A 24904-nucleotide genomic window follows, 5' to 3' on the forward strand; every position below is an offset into this window, starting at 1 on the left:
AAGATGAGGATACGCACATTATTTTAGAGTAAAGGTTCTTTGGCTCGGGCCTGCTTCAATATAGCGTCTCGTCGAGCTGGTTTAAGAATTTTGCTATGACCGGCCGGGGGCGAGCCCCAACCGAAGGCTTCTGGATAAGTGCCCTATGGGCCCGCTCCATGACAAAGCATCGGGACATGGCCTCCGGGGGGAGCAAGCACTCCAGCCACTGCGCTCCATGCTGCCTTCCTCACAACCCTCCGGAAATCCCACAAAGCGCAGGTTATTCCGCCAGGCCTGTCCCTCTGCATCCTCCACCGAAGCGCCAGGCCCTTCTGAATGGTCTCCATACTTGCCACCTTCTGCTTCAAAGTCGTGAGATCGTCCTCCACTCCAGAGTTTCGGGTCTCCGCCTCGGTGATTCGGGACACTGCATTCCGCAAGTCTTGGCGCAGTAGCATGACATCTGAACCCACCGCCCTGATTTTGGCATCCAGCATGTCCTTGGATTGGGTAATCGCTGCCATCAGGGCCACGTTATCTGGTATGGTGTCTTGCTGGCCCCCAGTGGCACCTGCCGCCACACCCGGGCCAGTGAATTTGTCAATGGGTCCATGTGTGGCCAAGCCACCACCACCACCGTTGTCTCTCGTCATGACTGCCTGCAGGGGTCCCTCCGCTGATTCAGACAGAGCAAAGCCGGCTGTCGATGCAGAAACTCCCCCAGTGCAGACCCACACCTTCCAATTCAGATCTCAACCTGTTGCCGATGTGGAATCCCCCTGGACCCGAGGCCGGTGGGTCATCCCAGGAGCCCAAATCCGGCTAGGCCCCCCTGCAGTGCGCGCGCGGCCCGACAGGCCGCCGACGCCACCACACCTGCCGGCTCCTTAAAGCACACACCCAGCTGCGCAGCCCAGCGGGGGCCCCCAGCAAACACCAACCTCAGGGCCACACAATCCAGCCGGTCACCGATATTGGTGTCTTCTGTGGGTGGCGGGGGGGGTTGGGGGGGAAAAGGGGGGGGGGGTTGTGCACCCTATCCCAGGTAGAAAGGGCACAGGAGCATTGGACCTCACCCCCTACGGCCTGATGGAGCCGTCGAACCCCCACCGCACCCCTGATGTGAAGCCCCCCCACTGCAGCAGATCCACCCAACTCCTTCGCAGAAGGCCTTTCCCATGTAGAGGTGTCCACTGCCAGGGATTGTTCCTGCTTGCCAGGCAGTCAGCCCAGGAACGTAGCACCCACCTTTCCACAGTCCTCTTCACCTGTGCGGCTCCTCTACTGCCGTCATCGCCCCGGCCTCACTGCCGGTCTACAAGATGGCGGCCAGGCGCGATAATCATCATCTTCACCCCAGGATGTCTCTAGCGGCATATGCGGGTGGAAGCCTGAATCCAATTTGCCGCCGCTGATATATCCTTGTGGGGGGGGGGTGTTGGTAAGGGCGGCCACAGGAGATGGCGGGGACTGCCGAGCGGCTCACCAGAATCACGTGAGTGCGGCCAACCGTGTTTATGCCGCTAAGCACTCGGACAGCAAGGTGCCCGCTGCCGGTGAGCGCTCCGGTGGCCAGGAAGCCCAACAGCCTATCGCAGCTCCCACCCCCGCAGTCCGATTCTCACCAATGCGGCCAAAGTCCGCCGCTGCACGTCTTCTCCACTATTGCCGCCGATCTCAGAGCAGAGCCCCCGTGGGCCGGGCAGATCTGCAGCCGCATCTTCTGTCTCCCACTAGATCCGGGACCCTGCAGGCCGCACACCGCCAGACGGGCGGGACCAGAAGCAATCCACTGCCCTCTGCACTCCCCAGGCACACCCTACGCTACTCCCCGGCTCCTCCACCAGTCACCAGGCCGTTCTTCGTGGGCAGCTCAGTTCTTTCCTTTCAGACTGCGTGGACACTGCAATTTCACACCGTACCGCACTGAAGGCAGTTGGCACCGTAAATTCACTACTAGGATCTTTTGGGGGGTCAGGAGGAGTCAGGATGTAAATGTATGTGTCTTGTAAAGCGCACTGCTGCCCTGAGGCGTCGTGGATCTGTAGACCGCTGGGGAACCCGTCCTGGCTATCCCTGTGAGATGGTCCCTACTGGGTATCTCCAAGGTGAAACCAGGCATCCCCGGCGAATGTGGGGGGCCGTTGTAGAGATGAGGCAAGCTAATGCCCAGAGTTGTCGAGTGTGATCCCTGGTTAGAGTAGGCACCGAGGTGAGAATTATCGAGTCCGCTGACCCTGGTCCACGACCCTGCCGCATCGGGAATTGAACCCTGGTCCCGGGCCGTTCTCTGCTTCCGGGTCTGCCGCCTCTAACCAGTGAGCCACACCACTCCACGACAGGATAGTGGCAGGATGTAGTCAGGTTGGACGGAGCTCCCTTAGCACACGTCCGCCTTGATGGCTTGCTAAGCCACGCCCCTTGTAATTGCAGTTTTGATGTCAAAACACAACTGTTCTTTTTCCCACACAAACGTCTTCCCTTTACGTGGTAGTCTTCTCAAATTCTCTGTTCTATCAGCAAAACTATCTACAAATTTAGCATAGTACTCTACGAGTCCCAAAAAGAATTGCAGTTGATCCTTCTCGGAGGGTACAGGTGCTATTCTTATCGCATCCAACAAGCATCACATGGGTTTGGACCCGCCATTTTATAATCATCATACGTTGAAACACACAGCCGACGCTAAGCCGAGCAGCTTGCGGCTGAATTGGAACGTGCCCACAGGTGTAATAAAAGCTGCCAAGGCCTTAGAATCATCGTGTGATGGAATAAGCATTCCTCAAATCCAGTTTTGAGAAGTACTTACCAACCTTTACCATAGATAAGTGTTTGTTGATATTTGGGAGGGGAAAGGTATCTGTCTGGTTCAGGGACCTGAGATCCACACAGAATCTCAAACGACCTTCAGATTATTGGGGATGACTACTTTAGATACCTGTGGTGAAACTTCCTCAGGGTCTATAATTCCCTCTTCAAACATGTCGTGCAACAATGTGTTTACACCATCCCTCACGGAAAATGGCACCCTCCTGAGTTCATCCTGCACAGGTTTAGCATCATCCCTAAGCAAGATCTTATGCATGTTTCCCTTCAAACATCCAAGAACTTTCCAAATACATTCTCTGTACCTTCCAGCACATCACTCAGCATCTTCCACAACCATTATCTGGTGAGCTGCTCTAAGATTGATAACTATATTGAGATCGAACTAATGCATCCACCCAAAAATTGGGGGAACCTCCAACGAAAGTCACACTTTACCTCTTGTGCATTGTGTGCTATATTGTATGTTTCCCAACATGTAGCCCATGATATCAATGGGTTCCCCCTGATACCCTCCAGGATTATGTCTCTGGGATGCAATTTCACATTATTCCACTGCGTGCTGAGCTAAGTTCTGCGGTATCAATCATAAGTTCTACCTCCCTCCCACACACAGAGAGCATTGCTACAGGTCTTGACATTCTCCTCTTATTGCCCAAGCAAATGCATACATTCTCTTTTCCAGTAGAGTCCACAACAATGAGTACTCTGGCACTGTAATTGCTATCATTTGCTTCTTCTACAATGCCTACCCATTATTTATTTTGCTTGCCCCATTTGTTGGTTCCTTTACACATGCGGGCATAATGATCTATGCGCCTCAACCTCCTGCATTCTTTACCAATAGCAAAACACTGTTTTGAATGCGAGGAATGATATGTGCTGCCACACCGTGTGCGCTCCTTCTCTTTGCTTTTCACACAAGGTCATTGTTACCCCCTTTGCTTCTTTTTTTTGTTTTGAATAACACAAACATCCCCTTCTCCATTTTGATTGTCATCCCTCACAACAGAAACCTCACTCTTTTTTAAATTAGCTCCTTCATGCACCTTCCTCAATAACCATTTCAATTTGTATCCCATTTTTAAAGGACAAATCCTTTGCTGCCCACAGCCTCTCCTGAATTTTTTGTCTTTACTTTAAACACTGAGCTGGTCACGTTGCTCCAAAGCGACATTTGATAGTAATGAGCCTTGCCACAAATTCATCAATTGACTAACGTTCTGCCTGAGGCTGCGTATAAAACCTATATCGTATCATGACTAAGAAGAGTTCTTTTGCGAACCTAGTTTCCAGTCGTTTAACTGCCTCTTTATATACATCAGCAACGGGCTGCCCATTACGACCCAAGGCTGCAGGCAAATATTTAAACAATTTGACCTTCAGTATCTAATGTACTCAGCAATAATGCCTTCTTTGATGCAGGCACAAAGGTTCGACATTTATAAACATAAACTTTAACAAAGGGTCCAAGGGGAAGTGAGATTACCGACCCCCTAGAATCCTATCCCCCAAACCAACTGTACTAATAACAAACATGGATACTAGTGGTCTAGTAGTACGGGGCTAAAAAGAAAACTACAGTGGTGTCTTATGTGTGTCTTTCTATGATATGTAAGAGTGGAGAAAGAAAACCCATCAGACCACCCAGTGGCGGAGCATCATCATCTGGGAATTAGTGGAAAAACTGGTATCTATTCTAGGTGTCTCACTAGTTGTTATCGTGAGACAACCTAGTCTGGATCCACCAGTGATGTGAAACAGCCAAAATAAAGATGAGTGGTACTGAAAAATAATTTGCAGTGTTGAAAATGTGCAAGGACATAAAAAGTAAAGCTAAAAATAACTATTATGATGCCCAAGAACAAATTTATTAGGGGGTCATCATAATGTCAAGATTAAAAAATAGTGTTAGATAGTATGAATAGATAATAACTATCTTGCGATGATTAAGGAGGTCGACATGTTTCAGCCATGCGAGGACGGTAGGTAGACCAGTGGCTTTCTTCAGGGCCAAATTTATATAACACTACTGCAAAAACAAGTGAACAAAAATAAGTAAATAATCAGAGATGCATCCTACCATTTGTAAAATTCCAGATTCTGGAAATGACGTCTCTGTAATATAATTCTTTTCCTGCAAAATAACATGTATACATATACAGACAAAATCAATATATTGAATGCCACTGTGAAAACATGTGAATAACCCCTTAACTGCATGCTGTAACTGCTGTATTATAGCAGCATACTGAATTGTTATCCATTTGGTATAACTATTTAACTCACCCAGAAATCTCTTGGGATCAGACCTCACCTCTCCTGGCGCTCGCTCAGGCAATGAGGCCCCGCTCTATAGATGTGCAGTAAGAAAAAGAATGGCAAGAAAGCACATGTTATCCTACCATTTTGTAGCAATCAAACAACCTTGGTAACTGGTAGTGAGACGAGGGAGCAGTCTATAACAGACCCTGTGGTGTCTAATGATAATTTTATAAAAAAGTATCCTTGTGCGGTGTAAGCAACCCAACTGCAATTGCAGCAAACTAGAGTTTGAAGCCTCAGTATGTATAGGCTGATATTTAAAATACCTGTGTACATAATTTGGAAAGTTATGAAGAAGCTCTTCCAAGCATCAAGACCAGGCGGAGGTTGCAAAGATGATAATTAACACATCCTGTTCTTGAGGAAACTCCTCAATTATAAGAACCACTGTGCCCAGTCCCTCTAAAAAGCCTGTAAGCAGAGCAGTGGAACAGCGCCGAAGAACAAAACCATCCTCACGCTTTCTTTGTATCTTATGGCCGTACCTGTACGTCGGTACCTCCGGGCTTTGTCCTAAGCCGAGGGAAGGTACCAGACAGAGCAGGAAGGCCACTATTTATATCCTATTGGTGAATAGTGCAATTAGAGCCTGCGGACCAGTTGAGAGAACTACTAGCGAAACCGAAACTCAACTAATATCCCGCTCGCGCTCAAATTGATTGGTCCATTCTGACACATAGTGCTCAAAAAACAGTAGCAGACCACAGAGGAAACTGCAGAATATCCTCAGCCCGAAAACAAACTCTATATCCGGTTGGTACTAACGAGGATTCCCCGCTTTCAGGTGTATGTAGTGTTTTATGCAGATATCAGGAAAGAAACGAGAACTCATCCGAGTTTGTAATCACCATTCATTGGTTGTGCATAGCTTTATTTTTAACCAATAGGAATCAACGGGATGCCTATTTCTATAGTTTTCTAAAAGTGGACCCAATTAAAAGATGAAAAACATATACCAACGTGATAGATGGTGAACTGAAAAACGCTCGGAATGCATTTATGAGCGTTATATTCAATCATACTATATATATATGGACAATATATATCCTGTTGGTAAATAGTTCAATTATAGCCCGCGGGCCAGAGAGGGAGCTGCTCGCGAAACCGGAAACTCAGCTGATACCCGGCTCGCGCTCAAACTGATGGGCCATTATGACACATAGTGCCCGAAAACAGTGTCGGACCACAGAGGAAACTGCAGGATATCCTCAGACCAGAAACAAACTCTATATCCGGTTCGTGCTAGCGAGGATTCCCCGCTATTCGGCGCATGTAGTGTTTTATGCAGATATCAGGAAAGAAGCAAGAACTCATCAGAGTTCCTAGTCACCATTCATTAGTTGTACATAGCTTTATTTTGTAACCAATAGGAATCAGCGAAATGCCTATTTGTATAGTTTTCGAAAGGTGGACCCAATTGGAAGCATGAAAAACATCTACCAAACATGATAGATGGTTAACCGGAACCGCTCTAGATGCATTTATGAGCGTTCTATTCAATATATATATGGACAATAGATCCGATGTTAGTATGTTTCATCCTAAACCAGACAGGGTTATATATTAGGCAGTTGAGATTCAGAGGGAGATTTTTAGTAGCTGCACTTCCCCATGTACAAATATCTCAAAATGCATGACGCTAATGGGAGCCACTTGTGATGTTGCGTCTTGATAGGTACCTAATCACTATTTAAGTGTTTGGATGAAGCCTACAAGGCCAAGCAGAATCTTGATATTACAGATTTAGCTCAGGGGGAATGCTACTCATAATTGTAGGTCTTCTCAACACCTTCAGCAAGTACCTCCTATGGTAGGTGCTTTTGAGAAAGCGGTAGCTCACGATATTATGTCTTTGAATGTCTCAAAAACAACGACATTTCAGAACCTCTCTAACACTGAAAAAGCGGCTGCTGATGGTCTGTCTAGGGACATGTCCATCACGATAAAACCGGCCGATAAGGGTGGGGCCATAGTGATTATGGACACCACATCTTATCGGACCGAGTGCCTCAGACCGCTCAGCGACACTAAATCATACCGGCTACTTACTATTGACCCTACCAATAGATTGGCCACAGAGATAGGCCACTTGGTGGAATAAGCCAGTGCAGAGGGCTGGATCACGCCTAAGGAAGCACAGTTTTTGATTACACCGCACCCAGTAACCCCGTATTTTGACATTTTGCCTAAAATTCATAAGGCAATAAGACCTCCTCCGGGGCGACCAATTATATCGGGTCCGGCCACTTGACACCTACGAGGGTCCTCACCTGCTGGGTGCGGCTGTCTCCTCGTTTCCGTGCCCTGGTGCTTGGCCGTGTTGGCTTTTTCCGCCGCCTCTGTTTGGTCCATCGAAGCGAGGCGAGCGAGGCACAGGGACTACAATCCCCAGCACTCCTTGCGGCGGAAGCCGCAGACGAACGCACCGCGCCCGGAGGCGCATAAAACAACGCCGAGTCCCGGTGGAGCGGGGGTCCGGCCACTTGAAACATACGAGGGTCCTCACCTGCTGGGAGCGGCTGTCTCCTCGTTTCCGTGCCCTGGTGCTGGCCGTGTTGGCTTTTTCCGCCGCCTCCGTTTGGTCCATCGAAGCGAGGCGAGCGAGGCACAGCGACTACAATCCCCAGCACTCCTTGCGGGGGAAGCCGCAGACGAACGCACCTCGCCCGGAGGCGCATAAAACAACGCCGAGCCCCGGTGGAACGGGGGTCCGGCCACTTGACACCTACGAGGGGCCTCACCTGCTGGGAGCGGTTGTCTCCTCGTTTCCGTGCCCTGGTGCTGGCCGTGTTGGCTTTTCCCGCCGCCTCAGTTTGGTCCATCGAAGCGAGGCGAGCGAGGCACAGGGACTACAATCCCCAGCACTCCTTGCGGTGGAAGCCGCAGAGAACGCACCGCGCCCGGAGGCACATAAAACAACGCCGAGCCCCTGCGTCGCAGGATCGCGCGCGGGACGCGCTGGGAGAAGCCCGGGACAAGGGCGGGACCGTCTGTGGCCGTCCTGGGCCAGAGGAGGCCGGGCTGGGCCTGCCCCATTTCATCTGCTGATCGTCGCTGCGGTCCCCCTAAGGTACTGTCCCTTCAATCCTGCCAACAGAGGGGGTGCTGGAGTTATTGTTCGTCAATACTGGACACTCCTTGTTGCTCTTTACGGGTCCAATTGTCTGTTTGACATTGCCTCTGTCCCGCTGGTAACAATTTTTGTCTGTCCCCTTTTCAACCCTATTTCCTTGACATGGGAAAACGGAAAGATATGGAGGGTGGCGGTGCACCCTCTAGTAAAAAGGGGAAAAAGGCAAAAAAAACATCCCATGCAGCAATGAACTGCGTGTTATCTAGAATTGAAGATCTAGTTAATGATTGTGAAGAGGTTTTAGCTGGGAATAGTACTGATGTGCCAGATGCTCCTGTGGAAAAGTCTGCTAGGGCTCCACCTAAGTTGCAAAGAAAACGAATTCCTCCAATGTTTGCCAAACAGAATCCCCACAAACGGAGCCCTAGTGCTCCGCCAAAGGGAGGACCAGACCAAGTTATTATTGTCCATAAGGCACCAGAGCCAGAACCCCGCGAGGGGCCAGATCAGGATTACGTTATGCCTTTGGTTCCATGTTCAAATAGGTTTGCTCCCCTGAATCCAGATCCCACTTTCATAATAGTCACTTCTGAATCGGCAATGAGGGGCATTTCTGATAGGGTCACTGGGTGGAGAGATGCTAGCTGTAACTTATGCATCACCACTAAGTTGGAGCTCCTAGATAGGATCCAGACCCTGGAAAATCTAGTGACATCCTTAATTGCGAAGGTGGCGGGTCTAGCTCAAGGGAGCGGGGCCAGGTGTTTAGACTCTGTTCCATCCACCCCACAGGATCAACTTAAAACTGTTAATAAGGCAGGTCCTGCTCTACCTAAAGAGGTCTCCAAATGTCCCGTCACCAATGGCAAACGACCCAAAGGGTGGCGGGAGGGCATGCAGACCACCTCACATCCCCACTTCATATGCAGTCTCTGTGAGACGCCCTATGCCAACAGAGCCCCCCCCTGGGCCAAGCCCCACCCACGAGGCCTAAGCAACCAGTGGTTCGCCCGATTCCAGCGGTGAACAAGTTTCCACTAAATTTGGGCGCACAAGGCATTCCATCACACTGTCTATCGGCTAGGCCAGCTGTTTACATGACTCACGTTCCTAAATTGGTCGTGGCTGGGGGCTTTGAAAGTAAAGAATCAATCCACAACAAAGCAATCCACTGGCTAAGGCACACAAGGGGGTGCAGATCTATTATAAGAGAAGACATGGCTAGAGTAAGACGGATCTCTAGGGCTGACTCCACGGCCGATTGCATGGAGATTGAATTCCGGGATCCCACTATAGCAGAAAATCTATTAATTCTGGACTTCAGAACATCTCCTCCTGAACATTCTTCCATCCAGATCCGCCGTTCCCCTCTTTGGCAGCAGGCCCGTGTGCCAGAGGACTCTGGGCTGAGTCAAAATGATTGACTAGATAGCGTACCCATTCTTCTATTGGGTCCCGATCTACACTCACTAGGTGGGGAGGCCACGAGTTTAGCTCCTCTTGACCAAGCTGCTATCTCCATGACCAATGGGGAGACCGTGCCTGATAATTCTGGTAAAGTGGGTGAAGGGTTACACTACGAGGCCAACTCTAGCAGTAAAATACCGGGGGCAATCCAGCTAATATCCTGGAATATAGCAGGCCTCCAAAAAAACCTAGCCGATCCCGAATGGAATGAATTCATAGGTAACTATGATATCATTCTGCTCCAGGAGACATGGAGTCTGGTCCCTCTTTATAAATCTGGGTTTACCACGTACCACATCCCCGCGACCACCTCGGGCAGGGAACGCCAATCGGGGGGACTCATGATCTGGATGAACATCGAGCTGAACTGGCTAGTTTCTAACCATGACACCCCCTCCCAGGACATCCTCCATCTATCTATTGGAGGGGATGAAAATAGTGCACAATTGGAAATTTTTATCATCTATGCCAGAGGGTCACCAGGAGCCCAAGTTAGCTCTACCATATCAACTCTTGATACGGAACTGTCAGCCATCACCACTGACACAGGGATCATTGTTGCTGGTGATTTCAATTGCACCTTTAAGCCCCTGTGCAGTGAAGATGTCCTGGGCACTGGTGACGAGGACTCCAAGTGGGCTATTCCTCAACTTAGCTTAGCCCCAATAAAAAGATGGTCCCAAAGAGCCGTACAAATCAATGCTCTGACGATGGAGCACAATTTACGAGCAGTAAACGGCAGAACCCGATCCGACCCTATGGGAGCATACTCCTACAATAGATCTAGTTCCCCGTCGCGCATCGATTACATACTACTTGATGTGGGGCTGTGGGCTGATCTTATTGACATGGATGTGATTCCCAGGTGCGACAGCGACCACAATCCTTTATGTATGCAGTTGATGAGAATACGGGCTACTGCCTCTATCGAGCAGGCTGGTTCCACTAGGCTGTTGACAAGGGAGATAATACCCTCTAATTGCACCCATCGCTTGAGATGGCCTAAGGTCGCAAAACAATTGCACCGGGGAAGGCTGCCGGTTCCGATGGACTCCCTGGTGATCTAATGCTCTATGATAAAAATCTATGGGCTCTTTTTATTCTACGGATTCTCAACCTCATTGTGAGCGGCCATCCAGTGCCAGACTCCTGGAAGGGTGCAGAGGTGGTGACCATTTACAAGAAGGGGGACAGGGAGGATCTTGCCAACTACAGACCGATCAGTTTGATCGACGTAGCTCAGAAAGTGGTTGGCAGGGTCCTCCTGACGAGACTGAGGTCGTGGATTGATGAGGTTGGCATTCTGTCACACTTCCAGGCTGAGTTCTGACAGGGGGTTGGCACGATGGACCAGGTCTTCAGACTCTTTGCAATATTCTGGGTGTCTGTCACCATCGAAGAAGGCAGCCTTTATTTGGCGTTCATAGATTTAAGAACGGCCTTTGACTTGGTCCCTCGTGCCAAACTATGGCAGGTATTGTTCGATCTAGGTACCCCCCCCTCCATCTTGGACCTCATTAAACGTCTCCATGAGGGGAACTATGCCAGAGTGAGGTGGGGTAGCCAGGGCCAATTGACCGAGAGGATAGCAGTCGAGAGGGGGGTACGCCAGGGGTGTGTGATGGCACCGACTCTTTTCTCCCTATTTGTTAACAGGGTGGTGGACCATTTGAGGGAGGGCACGGCCGATGCCCCAACCCTGGCGGGGGAAAACCCCCACGTTGCTTTTCGCGGACGACACCCTCTTGATTTCAAAAAGCCCCATGAGGCTACAAAAACTCCTCGTCCGCTTCACCCAGTTCTGCGATGCCAGAGGCCTGACTATAAACACATCTAAAACAAAGTTAATGGCAGTGGAACCATCGAAAAGTTTTAGAAACAACCTTAAGCTGAACGATTCCCCTCTGGAACTTGTCGAAGACTTTGACTACTTGGGAGTGCGGATTAAAAGCCGGATGAAGTGGTCTTCCCATCTGGCAAAAATGCTGCTAAATCACAAGCGCGTGTTGGGGGCCATTGCTAAACACCAGCGCCTTTCCCACAGTCGGCCCGTGGCTTCTGCCATTAAGGTCTATGAGGGAAAAGCACGGCCGTCATCACTATACGGGGCGGAACTGTGGGGTTTCGAGAATGTTACAGATCTACTGAGGTCAGAGAACAAGTTCCTCAGAGATCTGGTCTCGCTCCCTCCATCGACCCCATTAGTCCCGCTCCGTTATGATCTCGGGAGACATCCAATAAATGAAGTGGTAATGCTGCGCCCCCTACTGTTTTTGACACGCCTCAGAAAGACCCCGGAACTAAGTCATTATGCCTCTGCACTGACCGAGCTGTTCCAACTAGATGCAGGACATAAGATAGCCTTGTAATCCAAGCTGAAACAGCTAGTGGGGGACATTGGACTGGGAGAGGCCTGGGCGAGCCAGAACCCGCCGTCCAAGCAGGTTGTAAAGAAGGCCTATTGGGACTGGGTTTCTGCAGCTGCATCAAGAAATCAGAATCATGGCACTCTGACTACAACTTTTTTGGACGTGAAGCCTGCACTTAAACTAGAACCCTACCTGGATCTTATCGAGTCCCCGAAAGATAGGGCACTTTATTTAAAGTTCAGGTTTGGTACCCTCCCACTGAATGATTTTAGAGCTGGTTGGAGCAGGTCGAGGGAGAGGGATACAGGGTGCCCGGGCTGTGCCTCCCCTACGGAATAGGTCGCCCACTTTCTCTTCGCCTGCCCAGCGTATGGCCAGGCGAGAAGAAAGTGACTGAAACCCGTTTTTCCAACCTGGGTTGTAAAAACCATAGGGAGGCACTGCGTATCCTAACATCTGAGACCTCGATCCTTAGTGTGATATGTGGGACAGCTAAGTACTTGGGCTGTGCCTGGTTGACAAGAATGAAGCCTTCTAGGGTGACACAGGGACAGGTGGTGGTCCTGTAGACTGTTATCTCCCATTGGGCTGTACTCTGTTTTATATAACGTGCCACTTTTTAAATCCATGTTTCGTATTTTTTTTATCTGTATATATCAAATATTGAGGATTGTTACGCTATACATCTTTTGTATATACTGTGTGAATGTAATAACTAAGGGCTGTTTCTCTCCTCCATCCCTTTTTTTTAACTGGTTTATAAATTGCTTTTATACTTTTATGATACTGTATATCGAATAAAGTTATACAAAACGAAAAAACTTCTATCAGGGATTGGTTCTCTACTTGAACCTCTGTCCACTTCTTTTTGAGACCTTTGGTGAAATGCATGCCGACATACCTACAGGACACAAAAGATGTCCTGAGGCTGCTTCCTGAGATAGAGTTCAATGCTGAGACTGACTTTATAGTCAGCTTCGACGTTGAATCTCTTTATACGTGCATCCCTCAGGAAGAAACATTGCAGGCAATCAATGGCCTACTTGAAACATTCAACCGCGACAGTATAACACCTGTGAGCTTCATAACTGAGTGTGCTAGATTAACCTTGACTGAAAACTTTTTTAAGTTCGAAGCGCCCTTTTATCTCCAGATCTCGGGGACATCAATGGGGAGTGTCTTTGCCCCGAGCCTGGCTAATTTATATGTGCACCTTTTTGAGACAGAATGTGTCCTTGACCACAGCAACCCATTTTTCCATCAGGTGTTGCTGTGGAAAAGGTACATTGACAACATTCTTGTCATCTGGCGCGGAGATGCTACCTCGATCCTAGAGTTTAAAACCTGGCTAAACACTAAGAACCAATATTTGAAATTCACGGTGGAATACAGCAAGTCTGAACTTGCATTTTTGGACTTGCTTATCTTCCCCAAGGAGGGGAGAGTTGAGAGCAAGTTATACAGTAAACCTATGTCAAGGAATTCCTTGCTTTCTTTCAATAGTCACCATCCTAGGTCCCTTCGGGAAAACCTGCCCTTTGGCCAGTTTTTGTGGGTCAGACGAAACTGTTCGGATAGGGTAGACTTTGAAACTCAATCAAAAGATCTATCTACGACATTGAAACAACGAGGCTACCCTAACCATCTGGTATGGAAAGCCCGTAAGAGAGCCTCAAATAACCATCGAGAGGCACTCCTAGATCTTCCAATCACTAAACCTCCGCTGGAGAGACTTACTTTCGTCACAACATTCAGTACTCTGTCCACTCAAGTACAGAAGTCGGTCCGGAGGAACTGGCGCATCCTGAATACAGCAGGAAGTACTATATCTCTCCCACTCTTTTCTTTTAGAAGAGGACAGAGTTTACGAGATAGCATGATACATACGAGACCTAGACTCCATTACCAGGAACCTGCCACTACATTCTGGGGCCTCCCGTCTGTCCAGGGTCACTATCCATGTGGATCTTGCACTGCCTGTCCGCAAACACAAAAGACACTGACGGTAGATATTGGCACCGAAAGACCATGGGTATTAAAGAAACATACGAACTGTAACAGTGACAAAGTCATCTATATGGTCCCATGCTCTTTAAGATACGTGGGGATGACAACCAGGAAAGTGAAGCTCAGAATCAATGAACATAAAAGCACCATAAGATGCAACAAACAAGTGACGCGTCTGACGAGTCTCTGTTTGATCAAAAAACACAAAGCTGAAGAGATGAAATGGGTTGTTCTAGAACAACCCTTTATCCCTCACCATGTCAGTGACATTACACGCTATTTGTTCATCAAGGAACAGAAATGGATTTTTAAGCTCAAGAGTGACACAGAAGGCTTAAATGACGACATCCCGTGAGTTACGATTTGATCTACATCGCATTTTAACACCTAATTTTTGTTTTATTAAAAATGGTTCCAAATGGTTACCTTGAGTTGGGGATGTCTAAGAAGGGATCCATCTAGACAAAACAAATTGTCACTGGTTAATAAGGCCTACAGATTATACAGTACCACACTATATATACATGCTGATGTAGATGAAGGTGTTGAGAAGACCTACAATTATGAGTAACATTCCCCCTGAGCTAAATCTGTAATATCAAGATTCTGCTTGGCCTTGTAGGCTTCATCCAAACACTTAAATAGTGATTAGGTACCTGTCAAGACGTAACATCACAAGTGGCTCCCATTAGCGTCATGCATTTTGAGATATTTGTACATGGGGAAGTGCAGCTACTAAAAATCTCCCTCTGAATCTCAACTGCCTAATATATAACCCTGCCTGGTTTAGGATGAAACATACTAACATCGGATCTATTGTCCATATATATATTGAATAGAACGCTCATAAATGCATCTTGAGCGGTTCCGGTTAACCATCTATCATGTTTGGTAGATGTTTTTCATGCTTCCAATTGGGTCCACCTTTCGAAAACTATACAAATAGGCATTTCGCCGATTCCTATTGGTTACAAAATAAAGCTATGTACAACTAATGAACGGTGACTAGGAACTCTGATGAGTTCTCGCTTCTTTCCTGATATCTGCATAAAACACTACATGCGCCTGATAGCGGGGAATCCTCGCTAGCACGAACCGGATATAGAGTTTATTTCTGGTCTGAGGATATCCTGCAGTTTCCTCTGTGGTCCGACACTGTTTTCGGGCACTATGTGTCATAATGGACCATCAGTTTGAGCGCGAGCCGGATATCAGCCGAGTTTCCGGTTTCGCGAGCAGCTCTCTCTCTGGCCCGCGGGCTATAATTGAACTATTTACCAACAGGATATATATTGTCCATATATATATATATAGCATTATTAAATAGAACGCTCATAAATGCATTCCGATCGATTTTCAGTTCACCATCTATCACGTTGGTATATGTTTTTCATGCTTCCAATTGGGTCCACTTTTCAAAAACTATAGAAATATGCATCCCGTTGATTCCTATTGGTTAAAAATAAAGCTATGCACAACCAATGAATGGTGATTACGAACTTGGATGAGTTCTCGTTTCTTTCCTGATATCTGCATAAAACACTACATACACCTGAAAGCGAGGAATCCTCGTTAGCAATATAAACAAAACGGTGTGTTAGGACCCAGGGGAATGTTTTAAGACCACGCTCTAGGAACCGACCCCATCAATATATAACAACAAAAAAGTTCCAGAGGGTCAAAAAGGGGAATGTGAATCTACAGTGAGCAGAGAACAATCAGAAATATGATGACCCCCAAACCGACTATTGAGGCGGTTCACAATGACAACCTAGTGGATAATCAAGAATACAGTGGATGCTCGAAAGTACCCATCAGTCACCACTCGAGACCGCCCTTCATCATTTGGGATTTTCTGAAACCATCCATATAAGTAGGTAGTGTCCAAACGTGAGGAGACTAGATGGTAAATAGTACTCCCCCGCTGAATAGTACAGGTATGGTTTATCACTTTCTAAGACTGGTAAGTGATTAAGGCGTGGTGTGGCTGAGGGTGTGCAGTGCAGACCAAAGTTAATGTGAAAAAATTAGAAGAAAAAGTGTCTAAAATTGGATAAGGGAGCATGGAACAGACTTTATTGAGATAATGCTCGCTTTGCCAAATTAAAAATTATTATGTGCAGACAGTTTGAAAAATGCGCTGTCAAAAAGATGGAACCAGGCCAACATGTTTCAGCAAATCACGGACATATTTGTCCTTGCTTTCATCAGGACCTCATAATAATCAAGTGCTACTGCAAACAAAAATAAGTGAGTATAAAAAGACAAATATTGCAATTCACCTGCAATCTCCAGGTAAAAGGGTTATGTCCTACCTCACAGCTAGTGTTGTTCACTGTAAAATCAAAAAAACACAAGGGTCAGTTCTCTGACTGATTTAAATGCTCACTCCATTTCACATACAAGGAACTAGGTATATATAGTGTGGACCTTAGATCCAGTCAAGCAATGACTATTCATACTCATAGAAGTAGTTAGGTTAAATATTCGATACCAGGATATTAATTTGTATGCCCAATAGAATAAAGACACGTCTTACCATATTCTGTGGGACGTGAAGACCTCACCCCACCTGGCAGCGGCTCAGGATTGGAGTGAAGCACCGCTCTAAGAAACACGCAAACCAAAGGAAAACATGTTTACCACAATGTGCAAACAACCTTATATCAACAAAAACCCTCCGTCACCCCACTAGGAAGTAGAGCGAGTCAAGGGTATTATTTTACAACCCATTGTTTTAAGAGTGGTCATAGGCCTGATCAAGTTATCAAATTACTCCGTGTCCGGTAGGGACACTAATGCGTTCTTTACTGAATTCTGAGAACAAAGTCTCTATGCTAAAATAGTACAGAATCTGCTTGATTGGGGACGCGATTTCGCGTCGACATTGTTGTGCATAACCAGCGGAAATGAGTTGTAAACACCGCCAAATGGTGCACAATAGGCTCAAGAAATACCCAAGTATTAATTCGCGCGAGTGCAGGACTCACCTATCCGTCGGTACTTCCTAGCCGGCGTCTGAACCGACTGGGGAGGCACCGAGCGGCTGGCGGGTCCATCGTTAAAAAGAGAACGTTCATTGGCTCAGCTTTCACGTGACCGGTATATGCTCTATTTTGATTCGTTAGCGCGAGTAAATAGATCGCGCTGGCCATTGGTTGTTAGACATCACCAAGGTAACCAAAATCAAAATAGTGCACTGTGAACGATTCTCGAATGTATTATATCGTGTGTGGTGACTATTATTACATCTTTGGGACACGCTGATTCAGCGTTCACGTAACCAACCTATACTAGGATCTAAATCATTAACACTAAAAAGGAAGTAGCGATCACGCTGGATGTTTAATTAATACTCATCACCAAGGTCAGGAAAGTGCCCTCGGACCAAATCTCGGTTACATTATGTAGTTGAGCTTATATAGCGCACAGCTACCCGCAGTGGGTGTCCCGGCGCTTGCTTAGGGAACCCGTCCTGATATTCCCCTGTGAGATAGCAGGGTATCCACAAGGTGAAAGTCAGGCATCCCGCCGCGAGGGGCCGTTGTGGAGATTAAGCAAGCTATTGCCCAGAGTCGCAGAGTGTGAACCCGTGAGTCGAGGAGGCACCGGGGCGAGAATTATCGAGTCCGTGGAATTTTTAGCCCAAGACCCGCCGAGGCGGGGAATTGAACCCTGGTCCAGGACCGATCTCAGCTTCCGGGTCTGCTGCCTCTAACCCCTGAGCCACACTTCTCCACACCCCTGAGCCACACTTCTCACATGATGGTGAATATCTCGTATGAATCGACCAGATATAATCATCAGAATATTATTAGTGAATTTCCTTCATCCTTAGACAAGAGAAGGAATAAAAGCAGAAAGAAGCCTGGCAGGTATACACTTCTCAGAGGCTTATTACTGTTTAGATGACCATGGACACATGGGCAGTGACACTAGTAGGAAAGTACTGTTATTCAGAAATGTATCAAATTGAAACTATGAAATTACAGTTCGAAATAGCAGCTCTAAATTACAAACTGGACCAAGGAATATCATCATTGAGTCCCTGTTTATGAGTATTAAGCTTCAGGACCCATTTTTGTTCCTTGATCAAAAGAAATTTCGCTATATCTACAGTGTAAGATGGAATGAAAGGTTGTTCTAACACAGTCCATTCGAATTCAGTGGGCAGATGGTTAGCTTCCAAAAAATGGTTGGTCAGTTTGGTAGCTTGTCTCCTACATCGGATAGTGCTTTTATGTTCCGATATTCTAATTCGTATCTTTCGAGTGGTCATACCCACGTATTTGAGTCCACATGGGCAAACGATCAGATACACTAGTCGGTCGCTATTGCAATTCGTGAATTTCACTTGTCTCCAAGGTCTTGATGTTCCAATGTCAAGCTCCAACGATTTTTTTGTTTGTGGACATGCCTGACATGTACCGCAAGGATGGTGTCCTGCAACCGGAGGGAGATCCCAAAGTGATCCAACGGCCCTAGGTTGATCTTCAAGAGGTCTGGTGTGGACTAATCTGTCCTTCAGACTTGAACCTCTTTTAAACGAGAACAACGGCTGTTGTAAATTCAATCGTCCAGAATTAAGAATGGGCCAGTGTTTTCTGGTCAGTTTTGGGATTCTGTTAGACATGGTTCCAAATGTCTGGACAAATGTAAGCCGTTCCAATGGTGCTTTCGGAGTCTTGGGCTCTAGGAGGGCTTGACGGTTGTTATTCATAGCCCGTTTCATAGATTGTTTAACCAGCTTCGGTGGGTAATTCCTCATGATCAACTGATCGCATAAGGTGTTTGCATGTTCTTTGTAGGCTGCAGGTGTAGAGCAGTTCCTTTGGACCCTCAAAAATTGCCCAAAGGGGAGATTTTCCTTCAGGGATTTGGGGTGGTGGCTATCATAAAGTAGAAGCGAATTCCTTGAAGTGGGTTTCCTATACAGTTCTGATTGTAAACCCTCTGGTGTAGCCAATATTAAGAGATCAAGAAAAGCAAGTTGGTGACCACCTATCTCGATGGTAAATTTAAGGAAAGAGTTCCTGGTATTGAGCCAATCGAGGAACTCGAGACATCTCTCCCTGGTACCACGCCATGTCACTAGGACGTCATCGATATACCTTTTCCAGGTTTTTAGGTTATCGATGTAGGGGTTGAGATTGTTGAAAATATGTTGCTGCTCGAAGGAATGCACATACAGGTTCGCTAGACTGGGAGCGAAAACGCTCCCCATACTGGTGCCCGATACTTGCAGGTAGATATTGTCCTCAAATTGAAAAAAATTCCGTTTCATGGCCAATGTGGCACAGGCCATGATGAAATGTACCGGTGTTATACTGTTGAGGTCCTGGGAGTCTAGCAAGGAGTGGATCACCTCTAAGGTCTCATCCTGAGGGATGGAGGTATAATCTCTGTTTGATCAAAAAACACAAAGCTGAAGAGATGAAATGGGTTGTTCTAGAACAACCCTTTATCCCTCACCATGTCAGTGACATTACACGCTATTTGTTCATCAAGGAACAGAAATGGATTTTTAAGCTCAAGAGTGACACACAAGGCTTAAATGACGACATCCCGGGAGTTACGATTTGATCTACATCGCATTTTAACACCTAATTTTTGTTTTATTAAAAATGGTTCCAAATGGTTACCTTGAGTTGGGGATGTCTAAGAAGGTATCCATCTAGACAAAACAAATTGTCACTGGTTAATAAGGCCTACAGATTATACAGTACCACACTATATATACATGCTGATGTAGATGAAGGTGTTGAGAAGACCTACAATTATGAGTAACATTCCCCCTGAGCTAAATCTGTAATATCAAGATTCTGCTTGGCCTTGTAGGCTTCATCCAAACACTTAAATAGTGATTAGGTACCTGTCAAGACGTAACATCACAAGTGGCTCCCATTAGCGTCATGCATTTTGAGATATTTGTACATGGGGAAGCGCAGCTACTAAAAATCTCCCTATGAATCTCAACTGCCTAATATACAACTGTTGTACAGTGCTTGGCTTCTCTCCCGAGCCAGCACTCTAGATCTCACCATGTGTTCTAGGTTCTGGAGCTCTTCCCTGCCCTGTTGGCAGTTGGAGCTCTGGTCAGACAGGGAGCTGATCTACTTTATCTGTGCTGCAATAAAGCTTTACATTAAGCTTACCTCCATTTGTGGTCTTCAATTCGTTTACAACATTTGGCGACTTGGTCTGGAGAAGCGTCTGACCACTGTCCTCTCCTGGATGCTGCAGCCTGAATCGTTTACCAGAGAAGTAGTGACTCATCAACTCCCTAAAGAACCCCATAGAACTTGCAGCGTGAACACGGAGTATCGCCTCCGTTTCTTCAGCGACGGCAACTAGCTGGTGAGAATTTGCGGACTTTTGAGTTGATTTCCAACTCGTGGCACATCGTCCATCCAACGTCGAAAACTACGTCTCCTAGCAACTTGCCACAGACTATCACATCATCAGCCTACGTCCTTCAGCAGCGTCATCAGAACCAGCGTTCATTGCCGGTGAGTCTCCTAGCGACGCAGTATCACAGAACTTTGAGCGCGTCTTCCCTTGCGCGCAAGCTCACGCTGCAATCCACGTGAAACGTCTGACGTATCACGCACACGCACAACGCTGTCGGCCATCTTGGTCCCATTACCATAGTTACACGACAACAAAAACTGGAGCACAGCGCACCCGCCCAGCGCACATCAATGAAATAAAAGAAAATTAACGGAAAAACGTCATTTCCGATGCCAGAGTGCAACGCTTGTGTAGTAACGCACAATTCAGCCTGGAAATACACAATCTTTGTGATGACATCGTTGGATACGCCTATTATAAATCAGTAAGCTTCAATATTATACCACATTTCACTCGTAATAACAATAACTTTATAACTGATATTGCCCTGCTGTACAGTTTACGTGTTTTGTGATTTTTATTAATAACTCTTCAAAAAGATGGCTCAATCCATCAATGTTGCTCTCCCTCCCCAATTTCTCTCGGAACCAGGGAATCCCCCCATACCTTGGGAGGATTGGATAGTTATGTTCCATAACTATATTGAAGCCCTGGATGGGGAGGACTATTCACCCAAGCGAAAGAAAGCACTGTTAATGACCACGTTGGGCAAAGAGGGGCAACGTTTGTTCAGATACCTTCCACAAGTTCTACCTGCAGGGTCTCAAGCTGATTTTGATGAATTCAAAGAGGCGATATCAAGACTTGAAACTCGCTTTGGTAAAGAAGAGAATCTCATTTTACAGAGATATAAGTTTTATAAGAACAAACAGTTAACTGAAGAGAGTATTGACGAGTTTGTGGCAAGACTACGAGAGTTGTCGATCAAGTGTAACTTTGGCCAGATGGCAGACGAACTAATAAGAGATCAATTGGTTGTTCAAGCCAACAACAGAAAAGTGCAAGAACGTTTGTGGGCGGCTAAGAACCCGTCATTAAAAGACGCTATAGAGTTGGCCAAAGTAGTAGAAGAGAGTGAAAAATGTATGAGGGAACTGCAAAAAAGTGGATTAGAATCCAAAGTGGCTGAAATCTCTCACAAGAATCCTATTAGCGATAATAGCGATGATGAATCTGCTGCCATTGCAATTGTCAGGAAGAAAGGCTACATTCTTCAGAAAAAAAATATGCCACAGACACCATTCATCAAGAACAATCAAAAAACATGTTCAAGATGTGGTAGCTTTTCTCATCCTTCAGATGGGAAATTTTGTTTTGCTAACAACAAAGAGTGCCTAAGGTGTGGCAAAACAGGACATTTTGCTAAGATGTGTAGGAATAAGAATAACTCTAAAGTTACGGTTGTTGATGAGTGTAATTCTCTGAGACGTGATATCAACAAAATCTTAGTCTTAACTGACACAGTGTGTGCATGTGACAGCCAGAGGGGTAATCCTTTTAAAGATGATTTTGTTATTGACGGGGAAATTGTCACACTCATGGTAGATACCGGTTCAAAGTGGACCATAATTCCCACTGCTTTGATGGAAAAAGTATGGGGAAAAAAGTCTCTGAAAGCGTGTGATATTTTCCCGTCAGGCTATCAAGGAGAGAGAATTAACATGCTGGGTTTCTTCGAAGCAGAAATTGCTTTCAAAGGCAGATCAGCTTATGGGAAGATATATATATCAACAGATGGCCCTGCTATTCTAGGCCGTCATCACCAATACGATCTCCACATAGTAGTTGATCCCAGGTCCAATAACCCTGTTTCAATTGTCGAGAACTCATCTGTGGAGGATATTTTGGTTAGCTTTAAAAATGTGTTTAGGGACCAGCTAGGTGAGCTTATTGGATACTCTCATCGCATAATTCTTAAGGAGGGCAGCTCACCTGTACAACACAAAGTAAGAAGAGTGCCCTTTGCCCTACGCAACGAAGTTAAGGCTACTCTTGAGGAGATGCTCCAAGGAGGCATCATCGAACCCATCGAGGCGTCTCCTTGGATTTCGCCTGTTGTGATCTCGCAGAAACCAGACAACAAGATCAGGTTCTGTGTGGATCTTCGCTCCCTTAACAAGTGCGTTGTGGCCGATGTGTTTCCCCTCCCAAACATAGGCGAACTAGTGTCAACTCTTAGAGGAGCAAGGTTCTTTAGTAAGTTGGACCTTAAACACGCCTACCACCAAATATGTCTTGATGATGGCTCAAAGCACCTAACCGCTTTTATTACCAGCGAAGGCACATTCCAGTTCAACAGACTACCTTTTGGACTAGTCTCAGCCGCTAGCGTGTTCCAAAGGCTAGTCTCTGAAGTTTTTAAGGGTCTTGACAAAGTTTTGTTTTTTCAAGACGACATTTTGATTTATGGTAGTTCATTACAGGAACACAACAAAATTTTGCACGATGTGTTACTCAGGGTAGATGAGGCTGGTTTGACCTTAAGAAAAGAGAAGTGTGCCTTCCTATTGAGAGAGATAGAATATTTAGGTTTTTGTTTGTCTGAAGAGGGCATTAAACCCAAAAAGAATCTTATCGAAGCAATTGAACTAGCGCCCTCCCCAGTTGATAAGGATCAACTTCGATCCTTTATGGGCTTGATTGAGTTCTACTCGAAATTTGTAAGAGATTTTTCTTCCAAGACGGCTTCCCTTAGATCTCTTCTAAAAAAAGGTGTCAAGTTCTGCTGGACCACAGAACATGAGTCCTGTTTCCAACTGATCAAAAAGGAACTCAAATCCGCAAATGTTCTCACCCCTTTTGACACTACTCGCTCCTCCATCTTGATGGTGGACGCTAGTGCCATAGGTCTGGGAGCAGTTCTTTTACAGAAACATGGTGGTGTTGAAAAAACAATTGCGTTCGCATCTAGGCCCTTGTCCTCTTCTGAGTCAAACTACTCAGTGATAGAACGTGAGGCTCTTGCCGCGGTCTGGGGTACGAGCTACTTCCGAACCTATTTGTGGGGCTACAAGTTTGTATTACGTACCGATCACAAACCCCTCGTAAATGTTCTAGCCCCTGGTGGTGCTGGTAAGGGTTCTCCGAGGTTGGCGAGACTAGCTTCTCGTTTGCAAGACTTTCAGTGCGAGATTGAATTCATTCATGGGTGGAAAAACATCCAGGCGGATTGTCTTTCTAGGCTACCCATGCCTTGCACTGATCGCAGTTCTGATATCAAGTCAGATGACCTCGCAGTTGCTGTTATGGAAGATGTCTTGTCAGTAAGTGGTGGTACTTTTTCCCGTGATGAATGGTCCAAAGGCATGGAGGAGGACCTCACTTTGAAGGCTGTTATCAGTCTAGTGTCAAGTGGTGCTAGGAGAGAAAGTACTGTCAGTCCTTCCGTTAGACCCTTCCTGAAAATTTTGGATGAACTTTCCTTAGAAGGAAAGGATGTTCTAATGCGGGGTGATCGCTTTGTTCCCCCTAGTTCGTTAAGAAAGAGAATTCTGGACTTGGCCCACGAGGGTCATCTAGGTCAAAGCCTTACACAACGCCGCGTCAAGCAGAACTTTTGGTGGCCCTCTGTTGATAATGAGGCTGTAGAATGCGTGTTAAAGTGTAGCTTCTGCAAAGAAGGTGAGAAGCGACTCAAGATTTTAGGCTCCCAGTCCACTCACAAGATCCACTTTGAGAATACTCCCTGGCATAGTGTCTGCATTGACTTCATAGGCCCCATGAACGAACTTCCCACTGATCACCGCTTCGCAATTGTTCTTATTGACTGTTTTTCAAAGTGGTTGTGTGTACAGTTCGTAAGGGAGATTACCACCGATGCTACCATTAAGTTTTTGAAGGGCGTTTTCATCAATGAAGGGTACCCCTCTGTCCTCATTTCAGACAATGGTACTCAGCTCACCTCCTCAAAGATGGTTTCCTTTGTTAATAATTGTGGTATCAAACATCAGAAGACGAGTCTTTATAATCCCCAAGGCAACGGACTCTGTGAGAGGGTGAATCGCCTCGTTAAGGGCGTGATCCAAATGTTTGTGGAGTCTGGCTGTTTCTCTGATGAGCGTGTCCAGGATCTGGTCTGGGCTTATCGCTCCACACCCCACAAGTCTGGGGATAAGTCTCCCTTTGAGCTTATGCGTGGTCGCACACCAGTGAGTAAATTGACCCCTTCTTGGCTGATTTCAAGTAGTGACGTTCCCTCTACTCATGACAGTCTTTCCTTGCCCATCTCTGTGGGTGACTTGGTCAAGGTTAAGCCTGGTAAATTTACCAAGGGTCTTGGCAAATTTAGAGGTCCCTACAAAGTCAAGAAAGTTTTTCCCCACTTCATTTTACTGGCCAATGGTGAAAGTTGGAATTACCGGAGGGTAGCTCTCTATCAGAAATGTAAAGACTCCTCTTCTGTTGACCTCTCACCTGTCAAAGGGGACGGTTGTAATGGCTATTT

Source organism: Lissotriton helveticus, chromosome 5_1 (assembly GCF_964261635.1).
Source record: "Lissotriton helveticus chromosome 5_1, aLisHel1.1, whole genome shotgun sequence".
Taxonomy (NCBI): Eukaryota; Metazoa; Chordata; class Amphibia; order Caudata; family Salamandridae; genus Lissotriton; species Lissotriton helveticus.